The sequence below is a fragment of the Spermophilus citellus genome, assembly GCF_964194105.1.
Source record: "Spermophilus citellus genome assembly, chromosome: 3".
Taxonomy (NCBI): domain Eukaryota; kingdom Metazoa; phylum Chordata; class Mammalia; order Rodentia; family Sciuridae; genus Spermophilus; species Spermophilus citellus.
This window is the reverse complement of record NC_138184.1, coordinates 80563685-80578873: the sequence shown is the minus strand read 5'-3', so window position 1 is coordinate 80578873 and position 15189 is coordinate 80563685. Positions and strand designations below refer to the sequence as shown.

The 15189-nt window shown below is 37.3% G+C and overlaps 1 protein-coding gene across 5 annotated transcripts in view; it reads right to left on the bottom strand.

Moving 5' to 3' along the window:
- The window catches only part of TAOK3 (TAO kinase 3), a 190015-nt gene that overhangs the window by 152968 nt on the left and 21858 nt on the right, over positions 1 to 15189 (bottom strand). Inside the window, exon 3 of one of the 5 annotated variants that reach the window (XM_081287950.1) lies at positions 4964 to 4994. The exons of the other annotated variants lie outside the window; for them this stretch is intronic. The gene's annotated coding sequence lies outside the window, so the exon portion shown is untranslated. The remainder of the gene's footprint in view (positions 1 to 4963; positions 4995 to 15189) is intronic. 5 annotated transcript variants of the gene reach the window in all.

Sequence of the window (15189 nt, the reverse complement as noted above, 5' to 3'; positions counted from 1 at the left end):
CCAGGGCCCATGTGAGAGTTGGGCAAAGAGGAAATTGCCACAGAGGGAAGGACCCTGCACGGCAGCTCCTTTGGATTACAGAAGACGACAGCTGGTCCTTACATTTTAAGTGGGTTAGTGCATAAGAAAAAACAGAGAGGAAGCCAAGATTTTTTAAAAGTTCAAAAAGGAAAAGAGGGAAAGAGGGAAAAAAAGAGAAAAGAAGGTAAAATGGGAGAAGGAAAGCTTGAAAGGGATAGAGAGCTGCAGAAAGCAGCCTTGGTCAGCCATGCTCCCTGGCTAGACAGTATACATCACCTCATGAGGTTCCTAAGTCTGACACGGACACAGACCTCCTAAAAATGAGAGACATCTGTTTCCTTTGGTATGAAGAACAAGAATATGGAATTGATCTCCTCTGGGCCTAGCTGCCACTACCAAAACCAAGAGGAAAACAAGTCAAGCAAAGGTCTAGGTATGGTACACAAAGGTCTAAAATAGCCTCATTTTTTTGTAAGGGGGGGAAATTCGTGAACATCCTGCACTACATATGATTGGTAGTTTCTAGAAGAGCAACTACTAGAGAATATAAAATACCTTGGAATTCAATTCCATTTCCTTCAGAATGAAGTATAATGTACTTTTGATAAGAAAATTAATGTAGAAAGGGAATGAATGTACCAAGTAGACAGCTTGGAGTTCCAGAAAATAATACCATGCTGAATTCAGAAGCAAAGAGCTAGGTGCTGCCCCCGGACGCAACACGTGGTAACCCTGGGATGCTAGGTCTATCATTTATTGTAAAATGGGGATAATACTATCCGATTTTAATAGTAATTTTTTTTGTTGTTGTTCTGGGGACAGGATGTGAGGGCACTTTATCACTGAGCTACATCCCCAGTCCATTTTATTTATTTTGAGATGGGGTCTTGCTAAGTGGCTGGGGCTGGCCTCGAACTTATGATCCTCCTGTCTCAGCCTCCCCAGTTGCAGGGATCACAGGTGTGCACCACCACGATGGCAACCTTATGGTAATCTTGAGGACCAAATTTTAAAATAAGCATGTAAAGGTGCTTTATAACTGCAACCAAATACAATGAGCTACTCATAAGGGCATTTAGAAACCTAGGAAGGTACAATTATCACATTATGAAAGAATATATTTATTTTTAAAATCTATGAAATCTAAAAAATTAGGAAGAATTTCTAGTATTTATAATTAGTAGTAATACTAATTTCTTATTTCTTAAAAACCACAGATAATCTTTCTTTATGGATTTTCTTCTTGCTATCCACCCTTACCCACTATGCGGCCTTCATGTTCCACTATATGATACTTTATTATCTCATACTTTGGTTTTAACAATTTATCTTTTCTCAGATACTCTTCACTCATTCCCCCTGTCCCATTTTTCAGCGATAAACCTGCCCTGTAGGATCTTTTTTTTTTTTTAACTTAAAAAATTAAAAGTCACAGCCAGGCACGGTGGCTCATTAATCCCAGCAACAAAAGAGGCTAAGGAGGATCACAAGTTTGAGGCCAGCCTCAGCAACTTAGCATAGCCTATACAACTTAGTGAGACTCTCACAAAATCAATCAATCAATCAATAGATAAATGAATAAATAAAAAAAAATTAGCCATTCTTTTTAAGGTGTCACTACATAAAACCTTATACTCTATTTGCAGGCCAACCAGCACCTCAGTAGCACCCACATACTTTGTATTTCTTTTTTCCCATAAGGCTATAGTTAGATAAAAAATAAATAAATAAATAAAGACTAAACAGATTTTTTTTTTTTCCTTTTTGGTGTATTCCTTCTTTAGAGTTCACAGAGAGAAACGATGAGGAACTGCATGCATCCTCTCTTACACAATGGTGTATGAAATGATTCCTTCATTTAAATTAACCATTTGAAATCACCAAGTACACTAAATTCTCATCTGAACTAAAGCATATAACCAGAAAATGTAAAATACGATTTTTAAAAATTGAGCTCTACTTCTATAAAACCAAGATAAATACTAAATGAATGGATATTACTAATTTACGGATTACAACAACTGATCATCACAAATTCAACTAAAGCTCCTGCTCTACTCTACACTGCACGTGAAAACTGACCCTGGGGTGGAGGGGCTTGTGTTGGGAAGGACTAGGGAGCACCTTGGACTTCCACGAGACACACAATGCTGACGAGGCTACTGTACCTCAACTTGTAGAGAAAGAACTGAGAGGCTGGAGGAACTCCAGATTTGTTATACTAAAAACCGGAGAAATTATGAAGAAATCTTTGGATAAGAAAAATGTGTTTTGTAAGCTCACCATTTTCTATGCTATTTGTTGAAAAAAGAAAGAAAGCCAACAAACCCTAACAAAAACCCTTCTAAGTTTCATACTTAAAAATATCCTTTGTATGTACTTCTTTTAATACAGTTACTTTGATTAAAAGACACAGAATGATGATCCAGATCCCCCAAAATCCTGAAGCAGCAGATACACTATCAGAACCTCAATTATTTCAGTATTGTTTAGTGTTAATTAATTAATATTCCTCTTCTTCAAAAATCTATATAGGTTTCTGGTTCCACAACAAGCTGCCTTATATTCCTCATTCCTCCCCTCTAAACATAACAATAACTTGGAAATAATTCAATAGACAATCAGAAGCATTCTGAACTGCAGAAAGAAGAGGTAGCCTGGCCAGGAACCTCAGGATGTAGACACCTTGACTAGTTCCCAGGGGTTTTACTTTATCTCCTTTACATCCCAGACTCAGCATGAGAAAGATCTGCACCCCTAAACCACCAACTGGCACACAAAAAACAGGGTTTTTTTTTTTAAAAAGTATGCTCTCTCTCATCAAGGATGCAGAAGGAGAAGTGCAGCAGTGTCTTAGGAAAACCCATATTCCAGGGGCATCGGCAGAAGCAATCTGCTGCAGAAAAGGCAACCGTGGAACCTGGGCAGATGGACCCCCATTCTTGTCCCCCATCAGGTGATTGCAGGCACGCCCTGCCACACACCCTAGTTATGCCTGGAGGTATAATGTTTCCCAGTCTTCAAACCAGTAACAGGGAACCACCTCAAACTGGTGATTCCTGGCCATCCACTCACTGGCAAAATATAATTCAGACCAGGCATCTCCCAGTCTTTCCCCCTCAGCAGAAGGTGAAGCAGGCCCAGGGCTACCTGCTCTCTACCCAGCAGCGAGAGCCACCCAGACCCCTTGGCTACTTACTCTTCAGCAGCAGCGGCAGATGGTGGTACAGGTAGGTGGTTCCCTTTCGCCTGGCACTATAAGAGCTGGCATGGAAACTCCAGGGGAACCACCATTCACCCCTCTACTATTGACAATGGGAAGTCCAGGAGAACCAGGGAAGTGCCATCTGCCTTTATTGATGGCACCAGCAGGGATCCAGGGGAAGCTCAGGTACAGCCAGAACAACAAAGTAGACTAAAACAGCATTGAGAACACTCAGAAACTAAATTGCCCTTGAACCTACCACCCACGGAGCGGAGGGTCACACATTAAACCTAAAGTAGGACAACTAGCTGGCTAAGAAAAGACAGAAAGAGGATCAATGGTTGAAAAAATAATATCCACAATATTCAGGATGAATAATTTTTAAAATTTAAAAATCACTTGTCATATCCAGAACTAGGAAAACCACAACTTGAATGTGAAGACATTCAATGAATGCCAACTTACTGAAATGAATCAGATATTGGAGCTGATAAAGAGTTTAAATCAGGGCTGGGGTTGTGGCTCAGCAGTAGACTACTCGCCTAGCATGTGCGAGGCCCTGGGTTCGATCCTCAGCACCATATAAAAATAAATAAAGGTATTGTGTCCAACTACAACTAAAAAATAAATATTAAAAAAAAAAGATTTTAAACCAGGCTACCATAAAAGATAGGAGCCGGCCGAGTGCATAAAAATGCACCACAAAACAATACGCAGAATGTGAGGAACTCAATTCACAAGTAACATCATAAGGAGAATGAAAATAAAAGAATGGAAAGAAGATCATGCAAACTTGAACTTAAAAAAGCATGAGTAGTTACATAAATATCAGATAGAGTAGGATTTGGGGAAAAGAAAATTACTCAGGACATTGAAGATGTTACCCAGAAGGATCAGTCACTAAGACATGGTAATCTTAAAGATGCATGCATCCAAAAATAGCTTCAAAATACACAAAACAAAAACTGATAGATGTGGGAGGAATGGAGGAACTTTGGAGGGGAAAGAGGGGAAGGGAGGGGACCTAGGGGGTAAAAAAGATGGTAGAATGAGATGGACATCATTACCCTAGGTACATGTATGAAGACATGAATGGTGTAACTCTATTTTGTGTACAACCAGAGACATGAAAAATCGTGCTCCATTTGTGTACTATGAATCAAAATGCATTCTGCTGTCATATATAACAAGTTAGAATAAGTAAATTAATTAATTTTAAAAACTGATAGAGTTAAAAGAATAGACAAATGCACACTTCTACTTGGGGTATTTAACACCCCACTCTCAGCAACTAATAGAATCACCAGACCAAAAAGTTAGCAAATATAAACTAATTAAACAATACCATCAACCAAGAGGATCTATATGACATTTACAGAACACTCTTTCCAACAATAGCAGAACACAGGCTCTTATCAACTGTCATGAAACATTCACCAAGATAAACCAAACCTCAGGCAGAAAACAACAAACTTCAACCAATGTAAGCCAACTAAAAATCATAAAGAATATGTTTTTAAGTCATAATGAAATCAAACTGGAAATAACAGAAAGACAAGACAGAAATCTACAAATATTTAGAAATCAACACATTTCTAAATAATGCATGAATTAAAAAGTCTCAAAGGAAATTAAAAAACACGGACCTGAATGAAAATGATTAATGCAGCATATCAAAATTTGTGGAATGCAACTAAAGCTGCACCAAAAGGAAAATGTATAGCCCTAAATAAATACCTTAAGAAAGGTCTCAATAATCTGCTTCCACCTAGAAAATAATGGGAAAAAAAACAAAGTGAACAGTGGGAAGGACATAATACAACAAAAGCAGAAATGTATAACATTGAAAACAGAAGAAAAAATATAGATTAAAAACTGCTCTGTGGGAAAAAACAATAAAATTGATAAATCTTTTTGACTAAAATAAAAGACAATATGCATATTGTCATCAATAAGTTAAAAATAGACTAATCATATGATCTAACAATCCACTTCTGGATTTTTTTTAACACAATACTTTTATTTATTTATTTTTATGTAGTGCTGATGATTGAACCCAGCACCTTACACAGGCTAGGCAAGTGCTCTACCACTGAGCCACAACCCCAACCCCTACTTCTGGATATTTGTCCCAAAGAACTAAAATCAGGATCTTGAAGAGATACTAGCAATTCCACGATTATTGCAGCAACATTCAAAATAGCTAAGATGTGAAAATTCTATGGGTGCCTCAACAGATTAATAGATTTTTTAAAAATTGTATACATGAATACACATGTGAGCATGCATGGACACACATGAGCACACGTACACACACACACTCACACAAAGTGCCCCTGGGTTAAAGGGTTCCATCCTCAGTACTGAAAAAGGAAAAAAAAAAAAAAAAAACAGGAGGCATCCATGAGTATGTGACAAGGTGGGTGAACTTTGAGGACATCACACTAAGTGAAGTAAGCCAGGTACCAAATGTCAAATATTATGCAATTCCCTTTATATGAAGCATCTGAAATGATCAAAAGCAGAGGCAATACAATATTTGAACTTGAAGAAGCAAAGTTTGCCAGGAGTAGGAAGAAATGGAGAGTCAAAAGATATCACGCTAACAGTTCTTGTCACAGTAAAATAAAGTTACGATAAGATAGAACAAATAAATCTCTAATATCAGAAACGAGACAGGAGATATTATGGCTCCTATAGCCATTAAAAGGACAATAAGGGATTACTAGAACAACTAACAAATTTGATAATTTAGTTCTCACATATGACAACTTAGAAACTACTAATGTAAAAAAAAATCCACCAACACAAAATAGATACTTTGAATAATCCTATAACCATGAAACAAATTACATTTGTAATGAAAAGCCTCCTGAAAGAGAAATCCCCAGCCCAATTGTCTTTTCTGGAAAATTTGACCAAATATTCGAAGAATTTATATTAGATTTGCACAATCTTCTTCAGAAAACAGGAGGGAACCCTTTCCAACTCATTTTATGAGGTCAGTATCACCATGAAACCCAAACTAAACAAAGACAGTACAGAGAGAGAGAAAAAAGGAAGAAAAAAATTACAAACTAATAACCTCTCATGGACTTAGACACAAAAATCCTCAACAAATACTGAGCTGGGGAGGGGGGGGCGTAGCTCAGCGGTAAAGCACTTGCCTGGCATTGTGAGGCCCTGGGTCTAGTTCCGTACTGCAAAAAAACTAAAAACAAACCCAAAAAAACCCAAACCCCCCAAAACTTCAACAAAATATCAGCAAATTTAATCCAACACTCTATCAAAAGAATTACAGACCATAAAGGAGAGGAATTTATTTAAAGTATGTGAGAGTGGTTCGGTATTTGAAAATCAACTCATGTAATCCACCTCATCCACAGACTAAAGATGAAAACTCATATGATCACTTCAACTGATGCAGAACATCCACACCCAAACCCACACACAAACTCTCAGCAAGTAAAGAACACAAGACAATGACGTCAACTTGATAAAGAACAGCTACAAAAAATGATAACATTGGATTATCATATCAGATTCACAGTATTCCATGGTGAAAATTTGGATGCTTTCCACCTATGAGCAGGAACAAGATAAGGGTGTCTGCTCTTGACACTTGTATTCAACATTGTATTGGAAGTCTGAGCCAGGGCAATTAGGCAAAAAACAAAACAAAACAAAAAATAAATAAAAACTAAAAAGAAAAAAAAGCATGTAGATTTTGAAACAATAAATGAAACTGTCCCTATTTGCATATAACAATTTACTACATAGAAAATCTCAAAGATGTCTGAAAACACTAGAATTAATAGGTGGGTTGAAGAAGGTCACAGGATGTGAGATAAACTCATAAAAATTCATTTCTATATATTAATAATAAGCATGCAAAAGCTGAAAATTTTGGATGATACCATTTATGATCACTCCAAAGAAATTTAAGCACTTAGTTATAAATTTAACAAACATGTACCTAGGGGCTGGGATAGCTCAGCAGTAGAGTCCTTGCCTAGCAGCTAGCTCAAGGCCCTGGGTTCAATCTGTAGCAACACAAGAAAAACCAAAAGCAAAACACATACATAATATGCATGCTGATAATCAGAAAATGTTGACGAAAGAAATAAACCTAAGCAAATGAAGAGACACCACATTCACAGATCAAAAGCCTCAACACAGAAAAGCTGCCAATTCTCCCCAAATTGATGGATTATTTTAAAGCAATTTCAATCCAAATCCTAGTAAAGATGTTTGTATACATAGGCAAGCTTTTTCTAAAAATTAAATGAAAAGACAATAGAACTAGAATAGCTGGACAATTCTGAAATGAAGACTAGATATCAGGGATTGTTTGAACCAATTCTAAGGCTTACTATGTAGCATTAGTAATCAAGACAGTATGGTGCTGGTGGAGACAGATACATAGACCAATTGAACAGAATGAGAACTCAGAATCAGATACACACAAATACACCCACTTGATTTTCGACAAAGGAGTCCCTAATGGAGGAAGGACACCTTTTCAACAAATGCTGCTAGCACAATAGGACCTTCATAAGCAAAAAATATAAACCTTGATTGAAACTTCATGTCTATAAAAAATTAACCCCAAATTATTACAGTTAAAATATATGAACATCAATTATAAAGTATTTAGAACAAAAATAGGAAAAAATCTTTGGGATCTAGCAACAGGTAATTCTTAGACTTAACATCAAAACTATGAGCTCATTAAAGAAAAAAAAAAAAACGGGTAAATTGTACCAAATAAAAATTTAAAACCCTTGTTCTGCAAAACACCCATGAAACAATGAAAAGACAGCTACAGACTGAGAGAAAATATTTACAAAAGACATATTTAATCAAGAGTTAGTATGTAGAATAAGAACTCTCAAAACTCAACACTATATAAAAGCAAAAAAAAAAAATCCAATTAGAAAATCAGAAAAAGATGTATGTAGAAATTTCACTGAAGAGGACATCTGAATGAAAAATAAGCACATGAAAAGATGTTCAACTTCAGTAACCATTAGGAAAATAAATTAAGACTACAGTGGACCAGGGTGCAGTGACACACAGCCATGTGGGAGGCTGAGGCAGGAAGATTGTAAGTTGGAGGCCAACCTGGGCAACTTAGTGAGACCTTGTCTCAAAATAAAGAAATGAAAAAGGGAAGGGATGTAGCTCAGTGATAGAGTGCCCTGGGTTCAACCCCCAGGACCACAAAAACAGTTAAATTACAATGAGATATTACTGCATTCCTATCAGCATGGCTAAAATTAAAAAAAATAATAATAAGTGACAACACCATATACCAGTGAGGCCATGAGAAACTAGTTCTTTCTTCCATCTTTCTTTTACATGTGAAATGGTGCAGTATGGCAGTTTCTTATCGAACTAAATATGCAATTTCCACATGATCAAACTATTGCATTCCTAGGCATGTATCCCAGAGAAATGGAAATTTATGCTCCCAGTAAAACTTGCACATAAATGTTCATAGAAGCTTTGTTCTCAATAATCAAAAGGTGGAAACACCCAGATGTCCTTCAGTGGATAAATGAGTAAATAAATTATCATCCATCCATCCTATGAAATGCTACTCAGCAATAAAATGGTATAACTATTGCTACATACAACAACTTGGATAAATCTCTAGAGAATTTTACTGAGTGAAAAAATGTCAGTTCCTAAAGGTTTCACACTATATTTATCCAATTGTATAACATTTTTGAAATGACAAAATTATGAACATAGAGAACTGATCAGCGATTGCCAGGGGGTCATGACAGATGGTGGGGGATGGGAGATGAGAAGGAAGTAGGTATGGTGACGCAGTCTAGTGATAGAACTGCCCTAATCCTGACTGTGGTATAGATGCACATGAGAAAAATTGATAGACCTAAACAAACACATATACATACACACACACACACACACACTATAAAACAAGAAACTCAAACAAGACCAGAAAATTGTAGCAATATCAATATCCTGGTTATGATACTGCACTCTGTTATTGTTGGGGAAATCAAGTAACCGGTACATGGGATCTCTCTGCTTTATTTATTAACTGTGTGAATCATCTACAATTATTTCAAACTAAAAAGTTTAATATAAAAAAAACCATGTAGTTCACATATGGCTACATACTTATCATCTCCTTTTTCTGTGTGTGGGTACTGTGGTTTGAACCCAGGGGTGCTCTACTACTGAGATTCATCATCCCCAGGCCTTTTGCCAGTTTTCATTTGGAGAAAGAGTCTGGCTAATTGTTCAGGCTGGCCTTGAACTTGCAACCCTCCTTGCCTCAGTCCCCGTAGCCAATATTGTGGCATGTGCTGCCATGCCCAGCTATCATTCACTCCTTTAACCATTTTTTTCAGTTGCTCTCATGTGTGAGACACTGTTTTTTGTATTAGTGGAGTGGTGGGGAGACAGAGGGTGGGTACTGATTAGGGATCTCACCTTCACAAATGTCACAGTGGTGATTATATAGGTCACATTGTGTTGCCTGGGCTGGCCTCAACTCCTGGGTTCCAGTGGTCTTCCTGCCTCAGCCTCCTGAGTGACTGGAACTGCAGGACACACCTGCTGCACTTTGGCTTGCCTTATTTTTTTGTGGGGAGGGTTGTTGCCATTGTTTATTTAAAATATGTGTCTTTCACTAACAGAGGGCAAAGATGGTGACAATTTTAATTACCACTCTATCTACAGTATCACACAGAGTGCCTGGAACATTCAGTTAACACCTCATAAATGCATGAATGATTGACTGAATCAACAGAAGAGGTGCTAAACAGCCCTAAATAGTTATAATATAATAGAAAAAAACTGTGACTTGATGAAGAATGTCTGTGAAACAGAGGAAGGCACAACTGGCCATGTCTGGAGAGGCCTCCATGATGGGGGTCAGCTGGGTCTTAGAAGATGTGAGAGGGAAGAGGAGGAAAACCATTCCAGGCAGAGAGAACAGAGCGCTGGACATAACAGGGGATTAGGAAAAGCAGAGCACTCCCTGGGACCAGCCAAGAGCCCGGTGTTCTGGAGCCCACAGTTCTCTACTGAAGTGGCAGTCTGGAGCCCACAGTTCTCTACTGAAGTGGCAGAGGATCAATCTAGAAGCCTGACTGTGGATGCGACACTAAAGCAATTTGGACTCACAAGTGAAGCATGCGGCCACACTGGAGTTTCTGAAGCCAGGGAAGGATGATCCCATTTGTCTTTTAGAAAGTGAGCTCTGAAGCCAGTGAATGGCTGCACAGCAGGGAGGAGAGAGGAGCTGAGATACAAAGGCAGAGCCTGGAGGGGAAGGAAAAGTCTGCTCTTCATAACCTTCAACTTAACCAGAAAACTCCATCCCCAAGTGCACTGCATTAGTGGAAGTGAGGTCTTCCTAAGTCCTGACCCAAAAGGTTTGCAACATGGTTATCTTTAAGTCTGCATAATGAATCATATCATAAGGCTGGGAAGTAGAACATTTTATTGAACATTTTGGTTGCTCTTTTTTGCAGTCTTCCAATACAAGCATACTGCTTTACAGTTTTTAGTTTCAGATCTTCTTTTCCCAGTTTTAAACAATTTTAAATCTTGAAAAATAAACAACTCTTCAAAGTTCATGAAATCTGGCAAGGTAGTGGTCAACTTTATTAATATTTTGAGCTTTACAAAAATTATCACTTTCACATACTATTCATGATATTGAGGAATTGCACTCATTTCCCCTAAAAATGTAGTGGCTATTTTAGCAAGAAAAAACATGGAGTTTCAGTAATTAAAATATTGACCTCCAGAGACAATGAATTGAAAACCTGAACTATAGAGAATAACTAAATATTTTCCGTACATTCTGTATATTTCTATAAATGCAATGGTTATGACAACATGTAGAACCAGTGGAATGGTAACTCTATAATGTAATAGGTTGGCAGTGCTACCCCTCTTCTTCCCCTAAAACAATAAACTCTAGCAGGTTGGAGTGGGAAGAAGAGCAAAGGAGTTAAATATAATTAATTCTGGGGGCTGGGGCTGTAGCTCAGTGGCAGAGTGCTTGCCTTGGCACATGTGAGGCACTGGGTATGATCATTGGCACCACATAAAAATAAACAAAACAGCCAGGCGCGGTGGTGCACGCCTGTAATCCCAGCAGCTCTAGAGGCTGAGGCAGGAGAATCGCAAGTTCAAAGCCAGCCTCAGCAAAGGTGACATGCTAAGCAACGCGGTGAGACCCTGTGTCTAAATAAAATACAAAACAGGGCTGGGGATGTGGCTCAGTGGTTGAGTGCCCCTGAGTTCCAAACCCAGTATCCCCCGCCAAAAAAAAATTAAAAATAAACAATTAATTCTGGATACAATAAAGTGACTCCTTATTCCCCTGGCTTTCTTTTCACACCATGTGACAATATTTTTTCTTGGTACTGGGGACTAAGTCCAGGGCTTCACACATACTTAGCAAGCACTCTACCACTGAGCCACATGCCCAGCCTTTTTAATTTTGAGACAGGGTATTGCTAATTTGTCCGAGCTGGCCTTGAACTTGTGATCCTCCAGCCCCAGCCTCCAGAGTAGCTAGGGTTACAGGTGTGCACCACCGTACCTGGCTCCACATGACAAATTTCTAACAGCAAAGAGAAATTCAGGAGTACGAAGTACAAAGAGAAAATGATTATGAAAAGAACATATTCTTCTATGCAAAGAAAATCATTTTTGTAGGTTTTTTTTTTGCTTCATTTTACAAGGAACAGAGACATTTAAATAGCTTTTGTAAACCTCACAGATGGATATTAAATGTTATTTTTGAGATCTTTTTACTATGGAAAATGTTAAACATAAGGAAAAGTAAACAGAAAAGCAGGATGGACTGCCTCATGCCCACCTTTACCAGCCGTGGCCTCGCGGCCCACCCATTTCCCACCCCACCCATGTTTTGAAATAAATCCTAAGTATGTTTTTCATCTGTAAATATTCAGCATGTATGTTTAAAAGACACTTAGTGGTAGAGTGCTTCCCTAGCACTTACAAGGCACCACACACACACACACACACACACACACACACACACCCCACACGATTTTTTAAAAACATAAGTACACCATTAATACATCTAAAAATTTATCAAGAATTCTTTAACATCACCAAATACAAAAATCAAAATTTCACATTTTCCAGAATGCCTTATAAATTTTGTTCTATTGTTTCTGTATAAGTCTAAATTATGTCCAAATGTTGCAGCTAGTTAATGTGTCCGACTTTTGTTTTAATAGCAATAATTCAACATATTTGAAAAAGTAAATGTTCTAATGAAATTTAAATACTTATATCCAATATAACAGGAGTAAAGAATCAGAGGAAGTCACCCTCGACGAGCAGTGCTGACTTGCTGTGTTATGAAAGCCTAGACACCTGGTCAAATTAAGCACACTTAGGGAAAGTGGGGGTGATTTCATTTTTGTCTTTTTTTCAAAACCTTTCCTTTAACACTCATAGTTTTTAATACCATTGTTTTTGAGGAAGTTTAATAAACCCTGCTAACAAAACCCTTCTGTGATCTCTCATTTGCTTGCTTCATATTTTCTCTTTTATTTTGGCCCAATACTTGTTTCTTCATCTGAAATTAGCTCGAGATCACAGGATTTCAGAGTTGGAAGGGATCACGTGGCTTTCTGATCTCAGAAAGTAGGCAGCTTTGATATTAGGGTAATCTAGGTGCTCCCAGTGAGAAGGGCACCACGAGGATACCACCTGCTAATGCTGCAGACCAAGTTCTCATTGGTTCTCAGACACTCCCTGCAAATATGATCAGGAGCAGTTTTAGTAGTGTAACAGGAAATAACTTTGAATTTGATCGTTTTATAAAGGTTGGTAAAGTTGGTATTTCCTTTGACGTGTTGAAATGACCTTATTTTACAAGTAATAAAGTAGTACATTTAGCTCAAGATTTGAAGTAATAAAGCTGGACACCTATCATGTACAGAAGCATGCCAGAGTCTTTCCTCAGCAAATACTAGAACAAATGGCCTTGTGGGCTATCAACAAGTAAAACATGCAATATAAACTATGTGATGGTACACTGGTATAAGCCATTCTAAACCTTAGTTAGGAATTAATAGGTCTTCTGAAATGTGCATATCAAGTTTAAATAGTAGTTCTTAGGTTTTTTTTTTTTTTAAATTATTACATAGTGGTTCCTTGCACATCTACTGGTAAATTCTAGGTAGCACTTCACAGTGCAGTAAATTAACTAATTAGAAGCAAAAAAAAAAAAAAAAAAATTGAATGGAAAATCAGGAGTCTGAGCACAATCCACGTATGTGACACTTTACATTAAACCTAAGAATTAGAATGCCCAGTAAAACAATTAAAAAATACTTCTTGAGTATTTCATATATGTAGGAACCTGTATTAGGAACATTTTGCACACTAAAATAACTAAAATGACACCAAATTAAAGCATTAATTAGCTTACAGGAAATACTTAAAGGTAGCAATTTAGAAAAGGGGATTTTTGAAAAAGTTTTTTAAACGCAGTCCTGTAAAAATTCCCTAAAGATCCTAATTGGAACAAGTTATACTTATTCTATGTATGTACAATATTTCAAAATATACTCTACTGTCATGTGAAAAAAATTCCCTAGAATTTATTTGTTCCAAGCTCTACAATATAAACAAAATCCTAAACAACCCAAACACACACAAACCAGTATAAACCTAACAAATTTAAATACCAACAATGCTCTGATTTCAATCCTGTTCATTTTTATTGCTTAGATTGACTTCACTCATTTTCTCCTAAAACCCCTAATGTATGAATTGTTTTTTATCCTGTGTACTGTCTATTTTCCTGATTTACCAAAATACAAAACTTCGAGGGGCTGGGGCTGTAGCTCAGTGGTAGAGCACTTGTCTAGCATGTGTGAGGCTCTGGGTTAGATCCTCAGCACCACATAAAAATAAATAAATAAAAGAAATGTATTGTGTCCATCTATGACAAAGGAAAAAAATGTTTTTAAAGTCAACCTCAACGAAGTGAAAGCAGGAGTCATAGTAAACAGAATCCACTAGATTCCAGTGAGGCCATTACAGGGTTGATTTGTTCAGTTATCAAACAAAAACACAGGGGTAAATTGGATACCACATTCTAACACATCTATCCATCTTACCTGGCTCATAAAGGAGAAATAGTGTTCACATAAATACCTATGCATATTCTGACAGTTTTGGAAATGTCAGCTAAGAAATGCAGTATTGACAGGGTCACTTTTTTTCAATAACACGAAGGATATGTGCAATTCGAACTTTTTGGTCTTACGGTCTTGTTTTTACCATTTGCACATGCCTCTCCCTCAATGCATATTTGAAACAGCGGAATCAAAGAATCCTCTTAACTGCAAAACAAATCATGGTAAATGAATACTAATACTGTTAAATGGCTTTAGAAATGATAATATTTTAGTTTCCTATACTTTTTGTCATGCTTTATCAAAGTTTGCAGCCTGCGTGTGTGTGTGTGTGTGTGTGTGTGTGTGTGTGTATATATATATTTCTTTAGTCCTTTATTAAATCACTCATCGAATGTCTTTAGTGATTTTTCTTTTGTTAATGTCCATCTACCCTTTCACCTTGTCAAGGATAATTAGAACTTTAATCTGCTTTTCCAAGGTGCTGGCTAGTTAAGGATCACTAGCAAATTTCGTAAGCTTAGCATATTCAATCACTTAGTCACTAACTAAAACTTAGCAAAAGTGAGCCATATCTATATTTTTCGAAAGCAGCTTCGACTGAATATGAGAATGAAAATCTATATTTGAGGGTCAGATCAGGCTAGAAACGTAAAACTTAAAGCAGATTAGATTAAGGAGGCTGAAATACAGCCCTTAGAATAATGGACAAGAAATATCCATGAACTAAAAGTCTGCATTATTGGTTACTTTGGATATGTCTAACATTTCTCATTTCTGAGTGAC